The sequence below is a fragment of the Camelus bactrianus genome, chromosome 7 (genome assembly GCF_048773025.1).
Source record: "Camelus bactrianus isolate YW-2024 breed Bactrian camel chromosome 7, ASM4877302v1, whole genome shotgun sequence".
NCBI lineage: Eukaryota > Metazoa > Chordata > Mammalia > Artiodactyla > Camelidae > Camelus > Camelus bactrianus.
The window spans coordinates 41,902,287-41,916,723 of NC_133545.1; the positions used below are offsets into that span (position 1 = coordinate 41,902,287).

General features: G+C 43.5%; 1 protein-coding gene across 4 annotated transcripts in view; it reads left to right on the forward strand.

Moving 5' to 3' along the window:
- Nucleotides 1-14,437, forward strand: part of TRIL (TLR4 interactor with leucine rich repeats) — a 113,524-nt gene that overhangs the window by 72,590 nt on the left and 26,497 nt on the right. The window contains exon 4 of one of the 4 annotated variants that reach the window (XM_074367294.1): nt 10,098-10,354. The exons of the other annotated variants lie outside the window; for them this stretch is intronic. The gene's annotated coding sequence lies outside the window, so the exon portion shown is untranslated. Of the gene's footprint in view, nt 1-10,097; nt 10,355-14,437 lie in introns of those variants that run through there. 4 annotated transcript variants of the gene reach the window in all.

Genomic DNA, 14,437 nt, shown 5'->3' on the forward strand with positions numbered 1-14,437 from the left:
CTGCTCAAATGTTTTCTCAGTACTATTAGAATCAAGAAATGGTCCCTTTGACCAACTTTACCCGTCCTCACATTGCTCATATTTCCTTTCTTTTCTGCTTGTAAAACAGTCAGTCCTTTCTTGAGCTCATCTCTTTCTTCTAACACTTTCCCACACATAGTCTTCAGCCACCCCCTCCCTGGGGAGTGGTAGGCTCACTACCCTGTGATCTCCTACGTTATTGCAGCCAATAGACTGCCTACCATGGAGTACCATTTCCCCATGGAGTACACTTTCCTCACCGTCCACTGCTCAGCCACTAGGCAGTGCCACATATTTCAACTTGGAGTTCTTTTCTTGTGGTAGTACCTGGACTAGGTCATCTCCAAGATCCCTTCAAATAGTTCTACGATTCCAAGACGACGCACCTTGGTTTCTCCCACAGGGAAATCCTTTTGCCGGAGCACTACTGTTGAAAGCATGGGCATTACGCCAGTAAAGAAATCAGAATCCAGAGTAAATACTGATGTGCATTTTTCTCCTACGCTTGCCTTAAAAAGACAGAGCAGGAGACTAAAGAGGCAATGGTGTGATCTCGCGTTGTAAGCCTTCTGCATTTTTGGTCTAATGGTACCCTGTCAATTCAGGAAAAGGAGAACAAGGGACGAGAGCAGTGGAAAAGCAGCCCGGCCCAAGCAGGGAGGGAGGAACAGAGTGCTAAAGATCGTGATTGGGAGGATTCCTGCCTATAGTCAGAGGGTGTGGTGGGCAGAGGCAGGAGGGACTCCACCTTTCTGAGTCTCTGGCAGCTGCTTAGGCAGGGAGTTTATGGCAAACTTCAGGAAATGACTCAAGAAAGAAGCGGGGTTAGCAATTAAGGCTCAGAGTTTTAGAGAGCACGGGTAAGGCCAGGCTTCAACGACTTTCTTTAGGGGTATTTGAAATTCTGTTCATCCTGGGCTTTATAAGAGTCATAGCCCAGTTAAAGGGATGGAACTCTGGTCCTGGTGGGAACTGGTGATGCAGTGAGAGCAGCACGGCTTGGGGCTATTTGACTTTGGGCAGGCTCTTTAACCCTACTGAGTGTCGCTTTCTTCCTCTGTAAAATGAGGGTAATGAAAATACTTAGGTTGTGGTGAGAAATAAACATGATAATGTACATAAGTAGCATAGAGTTAATGCTCACCAAGTGCTAGCGCTGGTAATAACGATGACGCTGATGATAATGATGCCACGTAGGAGGTAATGAGGTTCTCAGCTGTGTCAGTGTATTATAAGCACCTGGGAGCTTTTAACAGCCCACTGCCCAGGAGGCACCTCACCCATTAGATAGGGATGGCTGGGGGCGGAATCCAGATACTAGCACTGTAGTGTCTCCCCAATGGAGCCCAACGTGCAGTCGCCAGAGAGAACCACTAGTTAAGGGTAACACCTCTGGATAACAGGGATCACTTACTAGAATCAAATACCTCTGAAAGCATCGCATATTAATCAGGCAAAGGTTTAAGAGGTGGCATTTTAATGTGATGAAGAATGATCCACAGGAGTCGTGCGGTGGAGCTACCCAATCACACAAGCAGTTAACAAATCTTTACTCAGTCCCTTTACTCCCCCTGGCAAGTGCTGGGGATTTGCAGGGAGGAAAACTGTTACCAGGGCATTGATAGTCCAGTGCAAAAGCTAAGCCAGAAAATCAAACCCGAACTTGAACAGCGGTGGCTCCAATGTCACAAAGGGCTCTCAGCTGTTTTTATCATGGGTAATTTATCATGGCTAAGAAATACCAAATGAATACATCAGAGATTTGTTCAGTTTGATGCTTGTTGTGTTATTTTTTGTACTTTTATCTATGTTTGAAATATTTCATTAAAGAAGAAAATGCTCCATTGTGCTAAGAGCTATGATGGGGTAAGATTGGGATGCAGCTGGAACGAAGAGAAGGGCTACCCATCAGCTAGCCCTGAGTTGGGGTGGGAAGGTAAGGCAGAGGGTCACAGAAAGCTTTCAGAAAACCACTGACACTTCTAAAACAGGAAGGTTTCACAAGAGGATTTGCATTTTGGAAAGGTGAATGGGAGAGAGAGCAGAGACATGGAGACAGGGAAACTATTAGAAGACCATTGGTCCTGATGTGGAATTTGTAAGGCCTAGATTAAGGCACTTACAGTGGGTATGGGATGGAGGAGCAGAGACCAGAGACATTCTGCAAGGAGCTGATAAAACTCAGGTACCCACTGGATGTGCAGGGTAAGCAAGAGGAAAGCTGGAGTGCCTCTTGAGTTCCTGGAGTAGACGTTTGGGTAGACACAGTTCTTGACACCATTAACTCAGCTGGGGCTTTTAGGATGAACACCAGATTAGAAATGAAGGAAAGAAGATGTTGAGTTTTTGGGGGGAACTGGTGCTCGTGGTGCACCCAAGTGTCCACAGCAATAGAATACACAGGCTCAGGAGAGAAGTCCACCCAGAGATATAGATATGGGGCCAACGGTTCATCCTTGAGGAGAGGGAATAGATTCAGACAACAGGGTGACCAATACAGAGCCCTTGAACACACCTACTTTATTATCATGATGATTAGGATGAGAAGAAAATCCTTCCAGAGAGGGAAGCAAACAGGCGAACAGGAGGTAAAATTAGGAAAGAGTTCTGAATGAACCCAAGGGAAAGTGTGAACATCAAAGAGAAAAATAACCCCAAAGGTAAACAACAACAACAACAACAACATGGAGAAGCCAATAGGATATCCATGAAAGTTATCACTAAATACAGCAATTCAATTGCAGGCTGATGGTGATTACAAAAGCTACGTCAGGACACCAGACTGTAGAAGGTAAACTTGCAGCATGGAAGGTACTCATTAAACGCTTGTTGGATTGAAATGCACTGGGTTGCTGCCATCATGGAATAGGCATTGAGCCTTGAGGCAGGGGTAGGAGATGTTGGAGAAGGAATGAGGTCTTTTATTGGGCTTCTCAGTTTGGCGTAGGACCCAATGGTTCTGCTGATGAATCTAGACAGGGGGCTCCCTGTTCCCAGCCTGAGTTGAGTTTGCTTTTGCCAACATTCTACAGCTCTGATCCATTATCAGTGTCACCCCTTTGCCATATATAGAAACAGTAAGTGCAAAGAAAAATGCGTTGTGGGGGCGGATGACTCAGGGTGCTTGGCAAAGGGATAAATGAGCATTTTGCCTTTAGTGGTGATAGACTGAGGGCCTTCAGGCAAAGACTGCCGTCTGGTTCTCCTCATGGGCGTCCTCCTCCTACTGGATTTTTGCATAGCTCCAAGCATGCCACTGGTACCCACAACAAACCATTAATTAAAGCTAGCTTCTGGTCCAGGTCTGCAAAGTCCAAAGTTGCCATATGGAGTTGGGTGAGTGTATGAGAAAGCTTCACAAGTAAGGGAAGAAGCCCTGTCAGCTCTGTTCTCCTTGCATCTCCAGAGTACAGTGCCTTGTCTCTACCAGCGACAGACCTTCAGAAACTATTTATTGACTGACAGTTGGGAAGACTTGGGGTAGACTCCTCTGGCACTGTGAATTTCTTTAGTACTATTTCTGATTTGGGCCATGCAGACTGTATCAGTTAGGGTTCAACCATATACAGAACCACTATGTGTATTATATATATTATTAAACGGAATTGGCTTCTAGCTGAGCAGGTCTAAAATCTGTAGGACAGGCAATAACGAAGAGACGATCACAAGCAGAGTGGAGCTCTATGGGCATGGCTGAAGCTGTTGTCCACAGCCAGAATTTCTTCTCTATCTCTCTGTCTCTTTCTCTCTGGGAAGTGTCAGCCCTGCTTTTAAGGGCTTCCAACTGATTAAGTCAGGCCCACCCAGATTATCCATTATAATATCCCTTATTAAAGCCAACCAATTAGTGACTTTAATGACATCTGCAAAACCCCTTCACAGCTGCACCTAGATAAGTGTCTAATGGGATAACTGAGGACTTTAGCTTAGCCAAGCTGACAACAGAAACACCATCACATGGATTTATGAATAATGTGTCGGAATCCCTGTGGACGAGTAAAGAAAATAGGGGTGTGTGTGTGTGTGTGTAGAGAGGGAGCTGGGGGGCAGCAGTGGGTAGGGGGGCTCTGGAAGTCACAGGACCTCCTTGCTTTCCTTTTTAAATCCGGGATCTCAGGAAAGTCTGTTTGGGTAAGGTCACTGGTGTCTAACAAATAGCCCAGAAAAACCATGACCTCAGGTTCTGTCACCTTGACACACGAGGAAGAGCCCAGGCCAATGTGTTAGGTAGGTGGCGGCCAGTGGAACAGGCCGCCCACCTTGCTCCCTTCCTGGCCAAAGGCACCACTCTGCTGTGTATTTTCTTCTAAGGCTCCCCCCACCCGGTGAATTTCTCCATAGCGGCGCCAGAGGGCGCGCGAGCTGAGGAAAACGCGGCGGGCTCCAGGAGGAGCCAAGCAGCCGGTGCTGCGACGCCGGGGCCCCTGGCACGGGTACCTCTCCTTCCCCGGGACCCCTATCAAGGCTGCCACCCTTATGTGCACGTTTCAGGGAGGGGCAGACGGGATTCCTGGGAGCAAAGAGTTAATAGATTTCGCTTTCCTTTGTAAGGAGTGGGTGGGAGGGGGCGTTTGCTGGGGAGGGAGGTGGCAGCACCAGGACAAGGGAGGAGGGACCGGGTGTATCTGTGCTTCACTTGTCAAACTGTCGTTCCCTACCTCCTACTCCTGAAACCCGTGAGCAACGTGTTTCAGTGCTCGGGCATCGGAAGGTCCGTTGTCCCGGGAGGAAGGCACCTGGCTCCCAGACCCCTCCCGTGGGTGCGCACGGACCAGCCAGGGCGCAGACGGGCCCCCCGCGCAGCGCTCCGCAGCCCCGCTGCTTGCAGAGTTGTATTTGCCTTTCTCTTTCCCGTAACCCCTCCTCTCATCAGCAGCCCTACCCTCTAAAAGTCAGGGGCCCAAGGCAAAAAGGCAGTTCTTTTCTGCAGTTCTTGGGTTTTCGTCTTTTTAATCTTGGGATTAAAAAGAATGTCTGCCACAGTTGACTAATATCACCGTCTCTCCTTTCTCTTTCCTCCTTGAAAATGCAGAGTCTTAAAGAAATGCTTTAAAAAACAATATACATTTTGAGGGAAAGAAAAATCACCAGAGCACTTCAATCAAGGCTTTAAGTCAATGGCATTATTAAAAATAATAACGGGCCTGGCTTTTTGCAATTCTCAAAGGTGGACGGTGAGCAAGGACAGAAAGAGTGGATCAGACAGTTGGAAATTATAAAGAGTGGCTGCCGCACTCATAATTTGCACTCAAAGCACTCATAATTCGCACAATAGGGACATTTAAACACTCAGCGAGACTGAGCGATAAACACATTTCTCACTCAAACATAACCGAGGTCAGGGAGGGAAGCCGCAGTCTTCTTTTCTTGTCTGATGTAGGCACCTCGTGGCCTCGGCTTATGGGTGGTTTTGGAAAACTCTGACAGGAATGAGTGTCTGGGAGACTTCTCAGTTGTCAAGAAGCTTCTTATGTTTCCTAAAGAAACTCAACCTAGATTCATTAAGCCATGTCACCGAGCAAAGAGAATTAAATATTTTTTTTTAAGACTGCAACTAATCCTGAAACTTAAATATAGGGGAAAGAATCGTGCATATGAAAGGTCTGTGAAATTTTTACAGGAAATGTGCAAAGATGTTGTTTAAATATCCTCAGATGAGAAAAAAATTGAGATTTTTCCCCCTCCACAAAACCCAAATGATTTTCAGTCGTCTATTCCCAGACCTTTCCTCGCAGACTTCAATTAAACAAAATAACATCTTTTTGAGTCATTTAGGAAAATATTTATATATCAGTGAAATCAAGGAGATTCTTTGAAAGATGTTGCTAACGTATATTCGAGTAAGGCCAAACCTTGTATTTATGCTCTTTTTTTTTTTTTCATTGAAATTGTAAGCTCACGTTAAGGATTTTCCCTCCTTTTATAAACATCAGCACAGTGCCATAACTTCCTTTATTTGCAATCAGTATATCCCATGGTTAACAAAGAACTTTTTAAATAAAAAAAAAGTGCCCTAATGAAATTCAGTACTTCTTTATAAAAAGAAAAAAGGATCTTTTATATACATTTTTATATGCACTAAATATATAAGCATACTGTGTACCTGGTAAAGTTGATTTCTGCTGACGGGGTAACCCAGGTAAATCAACACTGAGTCCCTAGCACATTATAGGGCACACTTTATTGGGTTTTACCTTCAGGTAAAGACTTCTATTAAGAATGTACAAGAGCCTGCATACCTAGCCTGCCTTGTTTTCCACAGTGCTGTATACATAATCTCTTTTAAAAATTTTTTTAATCAAAGCTTGCTATATTGAATACATTTAATTGGAATCCAGTGGTTAAAAAATATAAAAATTTACTGCTGTAGAAAAGTTTTGATTAGTACTTTCCATTAGCAAGTGTTGTTGAGTAAACCCTCTAACAGTCTATTTGCATTCAGACAAGAACTGACTTAGCAAAACAGGTGATGCTTTCAACTGTACAAATATATTATTTCCCATAAATATTCCTAATGAAAGAGGTGGTCTGTTTCAGAGGAAGTAACTGCAATGAAGACTTTTAAATAATAATAATAAAAAAAATCGTTCCCAACCTTGATAAGTTCGGGCATGAAGGCTTGAAGGGTGAGTTATTAGGTGTGGAAAGGCAGAGTCTAGAAGCCTCTCCCACGTACATTTTAAAGTAAACTGCCCTAAAGCGTGGCAGCGTGCATCTGGGAAGCACTGCCAGTGCTCGCCTCCCTCCCCAGCAAACGCCCCTTCCCACCATCAGAATCTCGCTCTCTCTTACCCCATCCAAAAAAAGTGAACTCAGATACAAAGACAGGGTATTTCACCCTAATGAAACATTTCAGGAAGATGTGAGTTTATGCCAGAATCCCTTGACCTGACGATGCTAAAATTTTAACAAGAAACAAAAGAAAGAGAAAATAATCATACTTTTAAACAAAATTAGAATGTAAAATATGTTCAGTTCTCAATTTTTGGATTAATCTTCCTCTGATGTTTAGATAGCAGTTTAGAATTTATAACTTAACAACGACAAAAAATAAGGTTCAAGTTTGAAAGGGAATTTTTGATCCCCCTTCCCCATTTATGATTCTCCAGTTCAAGAAGGGCTGCATTTCTCTTCAGTTGTTCGTCTAAATCTGGACTTAAGATGGCTGTTTTCTAAGTAACAAGTCAGGGTTACTGTGTTTCATAGATGACAGACATCTGACTTACACAAGAAAGCCTGGAAAAGCCCCATGTGCTGTGTAGCCAGAGATCTGAATCTAGCCTTTTCTAGTACATCATTCATTTCAGGCCACTCTTAGAGTTAAGTGCAGTGACTATCTTCTGCTTCTTCTTTTTTTTTTTTAAACTCTTGTGATGTTTTGGTAAATTCCTAGCTACTATAATGTGTGTGTGTGTGTGTGTGTGTGTGTGTGTGTGTGTGTGATGGGAAGGGGGGCACGAGAAGACAGAGTAGCAGGGGAATAAGGAGGAAGAACTGGGGATGCAGAAAGCCTCTGCTTTGGGATATTACATGTTCTCCTTTTCCACTGTCTTATTCACAGAGAGCTTCAAGAAGAATATTATTTAGTGGACTAAATCCCTCTTTTCTTTTTCAAAATTGGTCACAGTTATAGGAGACTGTCCTGTTTCATTATTGTTGAAACGTCATGTTTCTATTCTATGGTTTACTCTGTGTGCATGATACACACACACACACACGACTTTTCTTTCTCTTTGAATATCATCACTGTTGGCTGACAATGAAATTGTGAATAACATCCCATTCTTTGTTGCATCCCAATGTTCTGTCTTTGCAAAATTGATACCTCTATATAATGAAGATAATTCAGTGACAGCAGCGAACAATACCAATTACAATGCTTGGCATGAAAAGAATGTTATATCAGAAGAATACTTTGCAGGAAAATGACATTTCACGTTAGAATTACTTGATTTGATTATGATGAAAAGAAAATGTTAATGTATCCCAATCAAATAGTAAGCAGTCAAAAGAAGTGAAACATGTAAAAGAATCTCAATTTTCAGATGAAATGTATTTGATTACTTCTCATTTGACGTTCTACTACCAGTTTAAATTTTGTTAATGAAATCTAAAGTTATAGAACCTGTTAATCTTGTAGGTTAATCAAGGGAAAAATTTTAGTTCAAAACCTGAATAGGATGTAGTTGGTACTACCTTTCAGCATAAAAAGAATCCTTTTCACAGTGTTACTTCTAAGTGGGTTTGACAGAGGACTATTGATAACATCCATTTGTAAGAAATGGCCTTATTTCAAGACATGTAAGGAATGCACTAGTATGTGCATTATAATAATGTAATATGTAATATGAAAAAAAATAGTAACCCTTTTGTCCCGCACCTCTGATTTCTGGCCCTGCACAGAGTGGGCGTACACAAGAGTTAAGAAGGATGTAGTTTGTCCCCTAGAAGACACAATCCAGTGGCTCTTTTAAGAAAATGAAAGGAGTCTCCACGTAACCTAGTTGACTTGTTGTTTAGTAAGTCTTTCTTAATAGCTTTCAAGAGATAACTTCCACTCAGCTCCAAAAGACTTTTTTACTAACTCTGAATTTCTGGGATTTGATGGATTAAAAAAATGTTTCTATAACACTTTCAGAAGCTGTTTAGGTTGAGAATTTTAAAACACCCTGGGTATGTGATCTGTTTACTCCTTATTGCCAGCTTTGTCTTGAATATCTCTTTATCCGCTATAGATTTTTTTTGCACTGTCTTCCTATGTAAAAGTGTCTTTGAGGACAGATGCCTTCCTAGCCATTCTAGAATCTTCAGTGCTGAATGACAGAATGAGCTCACACAGTTTAGAAACACGCTAAGAATCCATATTTTAAACAAAAATATTATAATTGAAAATACCATTTTTTAATACAAAGTAATAGAATTAAAGTCAAGTCATACTATAAATAAGAGTGGAAAGAAGAAAATTAAAATCCCTCATAATTCCACCCAAAATTCAGGGTTAAGCACTGTTATTGTTTTGACATATGAGTTATCTTGACATGTTTGTCTAGATATTTTTCTGTGGAGCTACATGCACTTTTTAAAAAGCAAAATATGCATTATACTATGCAGTCTAACCTACTTTTTCACTTAATATATCATGAGCCTCTTTGCTATGGATAAATACAGATGTCATTGCCATTTTAAAAGGCTTTAGAGCATTAGGCCATATAAATATATCAAAATTAATTCAATCGACTTTCCGTAATTAGCCATTTATGTTGTTTTCAGAGTTGGCTTTTTTTTTTTTTTGGTATAAAATACAATTTTAAAACAGTGACTTTGTGTCTCATCTCTCTCCAGAAAAGACCAGTTTAAAAAACTCCATATGAACAATCAAGAGGCCACTTGTAGGAGAGGGTACAGCTTAGTGGTAGAGTGCTTGCTTAGCATGCGCAAGTTCCTGGGTTCAGTTCCCAGTAACCCCATTTAAAAAAAGGAAATAAATAAATCTAATAACTTTCCCCCCAAAAAAAAGTAATGAAAAATTTTTAAATTAAAAAAAAATATTAAAAAGAGGCCATTTGTGGCCACATCATTATTCTTTTGTGTTAGATTGTACTAAGGATCTTTTTCCTAAGATGTATAGTCCTAAAGGAAATTTGGTTTCTTTAATGTTTGGAGTGTCGGGCAAAGAAATCATGGAACACATGGGTTCTGCTTGCATTCCTCCTGAGTTTGGGAACAAGACAGTCTGTCTATATAGAAAGCATGGCACTCAGCAGACTTACACCAAATGATCAGGAAATACTGACAGTTTAGGATTTCATTGAAACCCCATGTCACTCTAAGACAAAATCTATTTCTAACATCAATTATTTTGTTATGCAGGCAGCACTGATGAAGCTTAAGAAAAGCCTATTCTTTATTTAGAAACAATACCTGATGGATGTTAGGGACTTTTGAAAAGAATCGATGTTTGGCAGATGTCCAAATCACAAAACGATTGCTTAAAAAAAAAAATCAAGAAAGCCAAAAGAAAAATGAATGGCTAGAACATTCCACTAACTGCCTTTATTCTTTATCTCATCCCACAGGGCCTTGGAGGAACAACAGTACTGTTTTCCTCAGCTCTGCCCTTTCTGCTTATTTCCTGTCGCACGAGATGTGATTTTTCAGTGGCCGTCTCCACTGTCAGTCACCTATGTCTGCTGGATCAAGAGACTGACATTAGCTAGAAATCTATGAATTAAAAAGCGTCCAAGACCTGCTCCCTGGGGATTGTGTGCCAAGAAGGGTACAAAAAGTAAGGGAAGTGATGGTCTCTAATCAGAGCTCTGTTCCTTGTGTACAGAAGGTTCTAGAAAGAACACAAGTGTTTCTGGGTGTCCCTGAGTGAACATAAATTTTCATGCTGCTATGGAATTTCTTATTTCTTTGACATCTCAGTGATAGGCTGAATTAAAACCCGGGGCCCTAAATGAACACCCAGCCTTCTGTGGGGTGGGCAGGGAGGCTAAGTTCCCTCTGCCTCGCTGCTCTCTGTCTCGCTGTCTCGTCACCTCCTGCTGACAGATTGCCTGGGATGTCAGGCCACATCTGGTTTACTACCATGAGCGTGATGACTGTAGCCCAGGGTTGCCTGAATAACATCTTTCTCTGTCATATTTTGATAGTTCCCTACTGTTTTTCTAACACAGATGAGGAAGGGTGAGCCTCTTAGGGGAAGTTACTATTTCTTTCCTGAGATGCTCAGTAAGGACGATGAATGTGGGCCAGGGTGGGGCTAGGACCCGGCCGAAGTCTTAGCCAGAGCCTGCGAGGGGACCCCGCCTACAAGCTGACAGAACACAAGGTCCCGGTCCAAGCTGTTCTGCAGATGTAAGCCATTACCTCCCAGTTCCAGCTGATCTGGCTTAGTGGATGAAATGGCATCTTTCCCTTAGGAACCTCCATTCCTGAAGTTTCACTCAAGAGATATGCTGTTTGTGATAACAGCGTGTCCGAGAAGACAGTTTTTTACCCCCAGTCCTTGGCTGACCTCCGATACGGGAGACATACCCTCAGTCCTCCTCTCTTTGCCCCGAGCAGGCTCCTGGGAGGGCAGGCTCCCTTCCTTGTCTGTGTGACCGCTTGTGTGCCCCGCAGAGCACGGTGACTTGGGTGGGGAGCCTGGCCTCGTGGCCCCGGGGGCGCGTGGGGAAGAGCTGATGTGGGCGGTGGGGCGGCCGGTGCAGTTATTTATTATTTCACTGAGTTGCTGCTGAGTGACTAGGGCTCCTAGCGTCCTAGCAGGCTGGCATCCATGGAACATATTTTTAACATGAATCGCAAAAGAAATAACAAAAATATGAAATGGCTAATTAGAGAGCCATTTCACAAAGGTCCTGCCTGATGACAAGTCTTGTGGTCAGTCTTGCCATTTGCTAATTTCCAAGTGGAGTGAAATCAGAGTCCGTGAATCCAGGACTCAAAGCTGGGGCTCAGGTTGGGTAGGGGTGGGGAAAGGAGACAGAAGACTGAGCTATTGAGTGTACCTCCCGGCGTTCATAGCGGATTGGGGGAGTCTGTTGCGCTGTGGAAAGCTCTGGTGGGCAGCACCTTAGTGTTTGGTTGGGGGGGGGGTGGGCCTTGTAGCCACATAGCAAGTGATTCTAACATCCTGTGCTAGTTTCTAAGACTAAACTAGTCCCTGCCTGATGTAAAACTCAATGCCTTTAGCCGATTTTTTTCCATCTTTCATATTAACCATGCATAAAAACTTGAGTGACTCTTTCCCTGAAGTGAAGTGAAATATTACAGTGTCCTCCTAGAGATTTTCAAAGCCTTCAAAGCAGGTAAGTGTGCTTCTGAGGCCACGTGAGTGGTGAATGCCCAAGTCTTTCTTAATCTGTGCGCGAGTATACTCTTGGAGCTTATAGCCAAGATGGAAAATGGACAGAAAATGTCTTCTCCATTATTTGACAGGTTAACACTTAAATAGCTCCTCACTCAGAAGTTGGGCACGGGGAAGACAACTCCCAGGGAGATTCCTTAGCTTCCACAGAAGATCTTTTAAGCGTTAGGGAGGAATATTATGAATTGCCGTATCGTTTGCCTTTGACCCACATAAAGGGAGAAGATCAATCCCAGAAGTGGAATGGAAGTACACACAGAACAGCAGAGAACACAAAGGGGCTTAGGTTTCTCTCTTATCTCGCTATTTGTGGGCCAACAAGATGACATCCTAAGTCATGTTAGGGTTCTGTTCCTCTCAGCATCATAGACTCACCTTAGAACCTCTGTATTTTGGTAAAGGCATCACTGCACAGAAATAACTATCCCCAAACTCAGTGGCTTAAACCAGTCATTTTATCTTGCTCACAGCTTCACAGGTCAGGCACTCAGGAAGGAATCCGCAGGGCCGTTCATCTCTGATCTGCGTGCAGTCAGCTGGGGCTGCTGGGGCTGGAGGGTGGGTCCCAAGGTGGTGCCTTCATTCATGTGTCTGGTACCTCTAGGACCCTGCACCTCTCTCCTCCCCCTCTTCCTCCTCCTCCTTTTTCTTTCTCTCTCTGTCTCTGTTTTTCTCAATCTGTCTCTTTCTCTCCATGTGGCATCTCATCCTCCAGGGTCTCTCATGTGGTTTGGCCTTTTCCCAGCATGGTGGGCTCACGGGGAGGCACACTTCTCACGTGGGGGCTGGTTTTCAAGAGGGAAGAAGTTAAAGAAGCCAAGCCAGTGAAGGCCTGTGCCTGGGACAACCTCAGTGTTACTTCCATGCACGTCTATTGATGGAAGCAGGCACAGGGCTCACCCACGTCCAGGGACTGTAGATATAGACTCCTTCTCTTAATGGGAGATGGCCAAGGTCACAGTGCAGAGGGGCATGTGCGACGGGAGATATTGTTGTCGCTGTAAGAAACTATAACCTGTCAGGGTGAAAAACACAAGTCTAAAGGCGGTGCTTAAGAAAGTTTCATTGTTGTTAAGACTTAACCTATAAAGTCTCCATTTTCCACCCTGGTATCCAGGGATGCAGTTCTGTCACAAACCCCACTTCCGTGGAATCTGTGCCTGTTGGGAATCTCCATGCAGGTCACCTCTGCTCAAGCACCTCCTCCTCTGTGAAGCCCCCCCGGGCAGATCTGTCGTGCCTGGGGCTCCAGCCCTGGCTCACGTCTGTTACGCCACCTGTCGGCCTGTTCTCGGGCTTCCTGTCCATCTTCACTGATAGACTATGAATTGAGCCAAGAGCTGTCTTATTTATTTCTATTATTTTTAACTGAGCTTTAAAAAAATTTTTTTTTAGTTCAGTTGAATTATTTTGATTGACTTAATAAATGAATAAATGTCACCCTGGTTCCAGAAACTTGGCCCTGTAACTTCACCAAAAGAACCAATAAAAGAAAAACATGTGGATAAGGCCAGGAAGACATTTTCCTACTTGGAATCGGGGGTGAACCAAGTCCACACCTTTTCCAGCTGATAACGCCACTGATAGGAGAGACATTAAAGAGCTGTGAATAGCAGCTAACTAGCCTATTTATTTCCAGAAAGTAGGATTTAATTAAACACATTCTCTACAACAGCTTTTACCAATCAGAGGATCAGAACTGCTCTGGGTTCCAAGTACAAGCTCTCGGGAGGAAATGATCTGGAAGAAAAATAATTTTCTCTACCTCAAAATAGGAGTAGGAAAAATATGAAAACAAATATTTTTGGTCTTATATTTAGTAATTTTAAAATTCCATTTCCAGCTCTCCAGCGTCTATTTCTTTCCTTCAGACTGAAAGTCATTTTTACTCGGGGGGGGGGGGGGTTCTAATATGTTTTTGGTGTTTTAATCACATTCCTTCAGTTTATCACCTTTGAGGTCTGCCCAGTGTCTTGAATGAAGAGTTTATTTGCTAAATTGAGGAAAATGCAGACAAATGTTTGTGCTTGCTAGTTGGTAAGCAGATTGGGATGCCCAGGTCACAAGGACAAGCTGGCAATCTGCTCTGAGCCGAATGCCCTGCGGCTACATCTGTGGGAACACAAGAGGGTCTAACCCAAGAGGGGACTTACGGAGTGCCTGCCGACGTCAACGACATTTCACATGCTGATCTGGCAGAGACTTCTGGGCCGAAGCCAGCTGTTGGGTAGGAGCCAGAAAATGGCTGATTGGGAGAAAGTGACTCACTGAATCAAAGGGAGAGTAGCACCGTGAGGGCTGAATGCAAAGCAGGGAGCCCAGTTTGGCTGTCTGGAGGAGCACACCCGTGTGGAGGGGGGGTAGAGAGCTCTGCTGGACGCCTGGAATGGCTCTCCCAATGCAAAAATCAGTGCCCATCCCCAGGGAAATGGCCAGGAGCTGGGCTGTGCGTGTCCATCTAGGTGTGCTTTCCAGGGAGCTTGCAAATTACATGCTATTTACGTGATGGACTATTTCACTAACTGCCTGAGGAAGTTATAT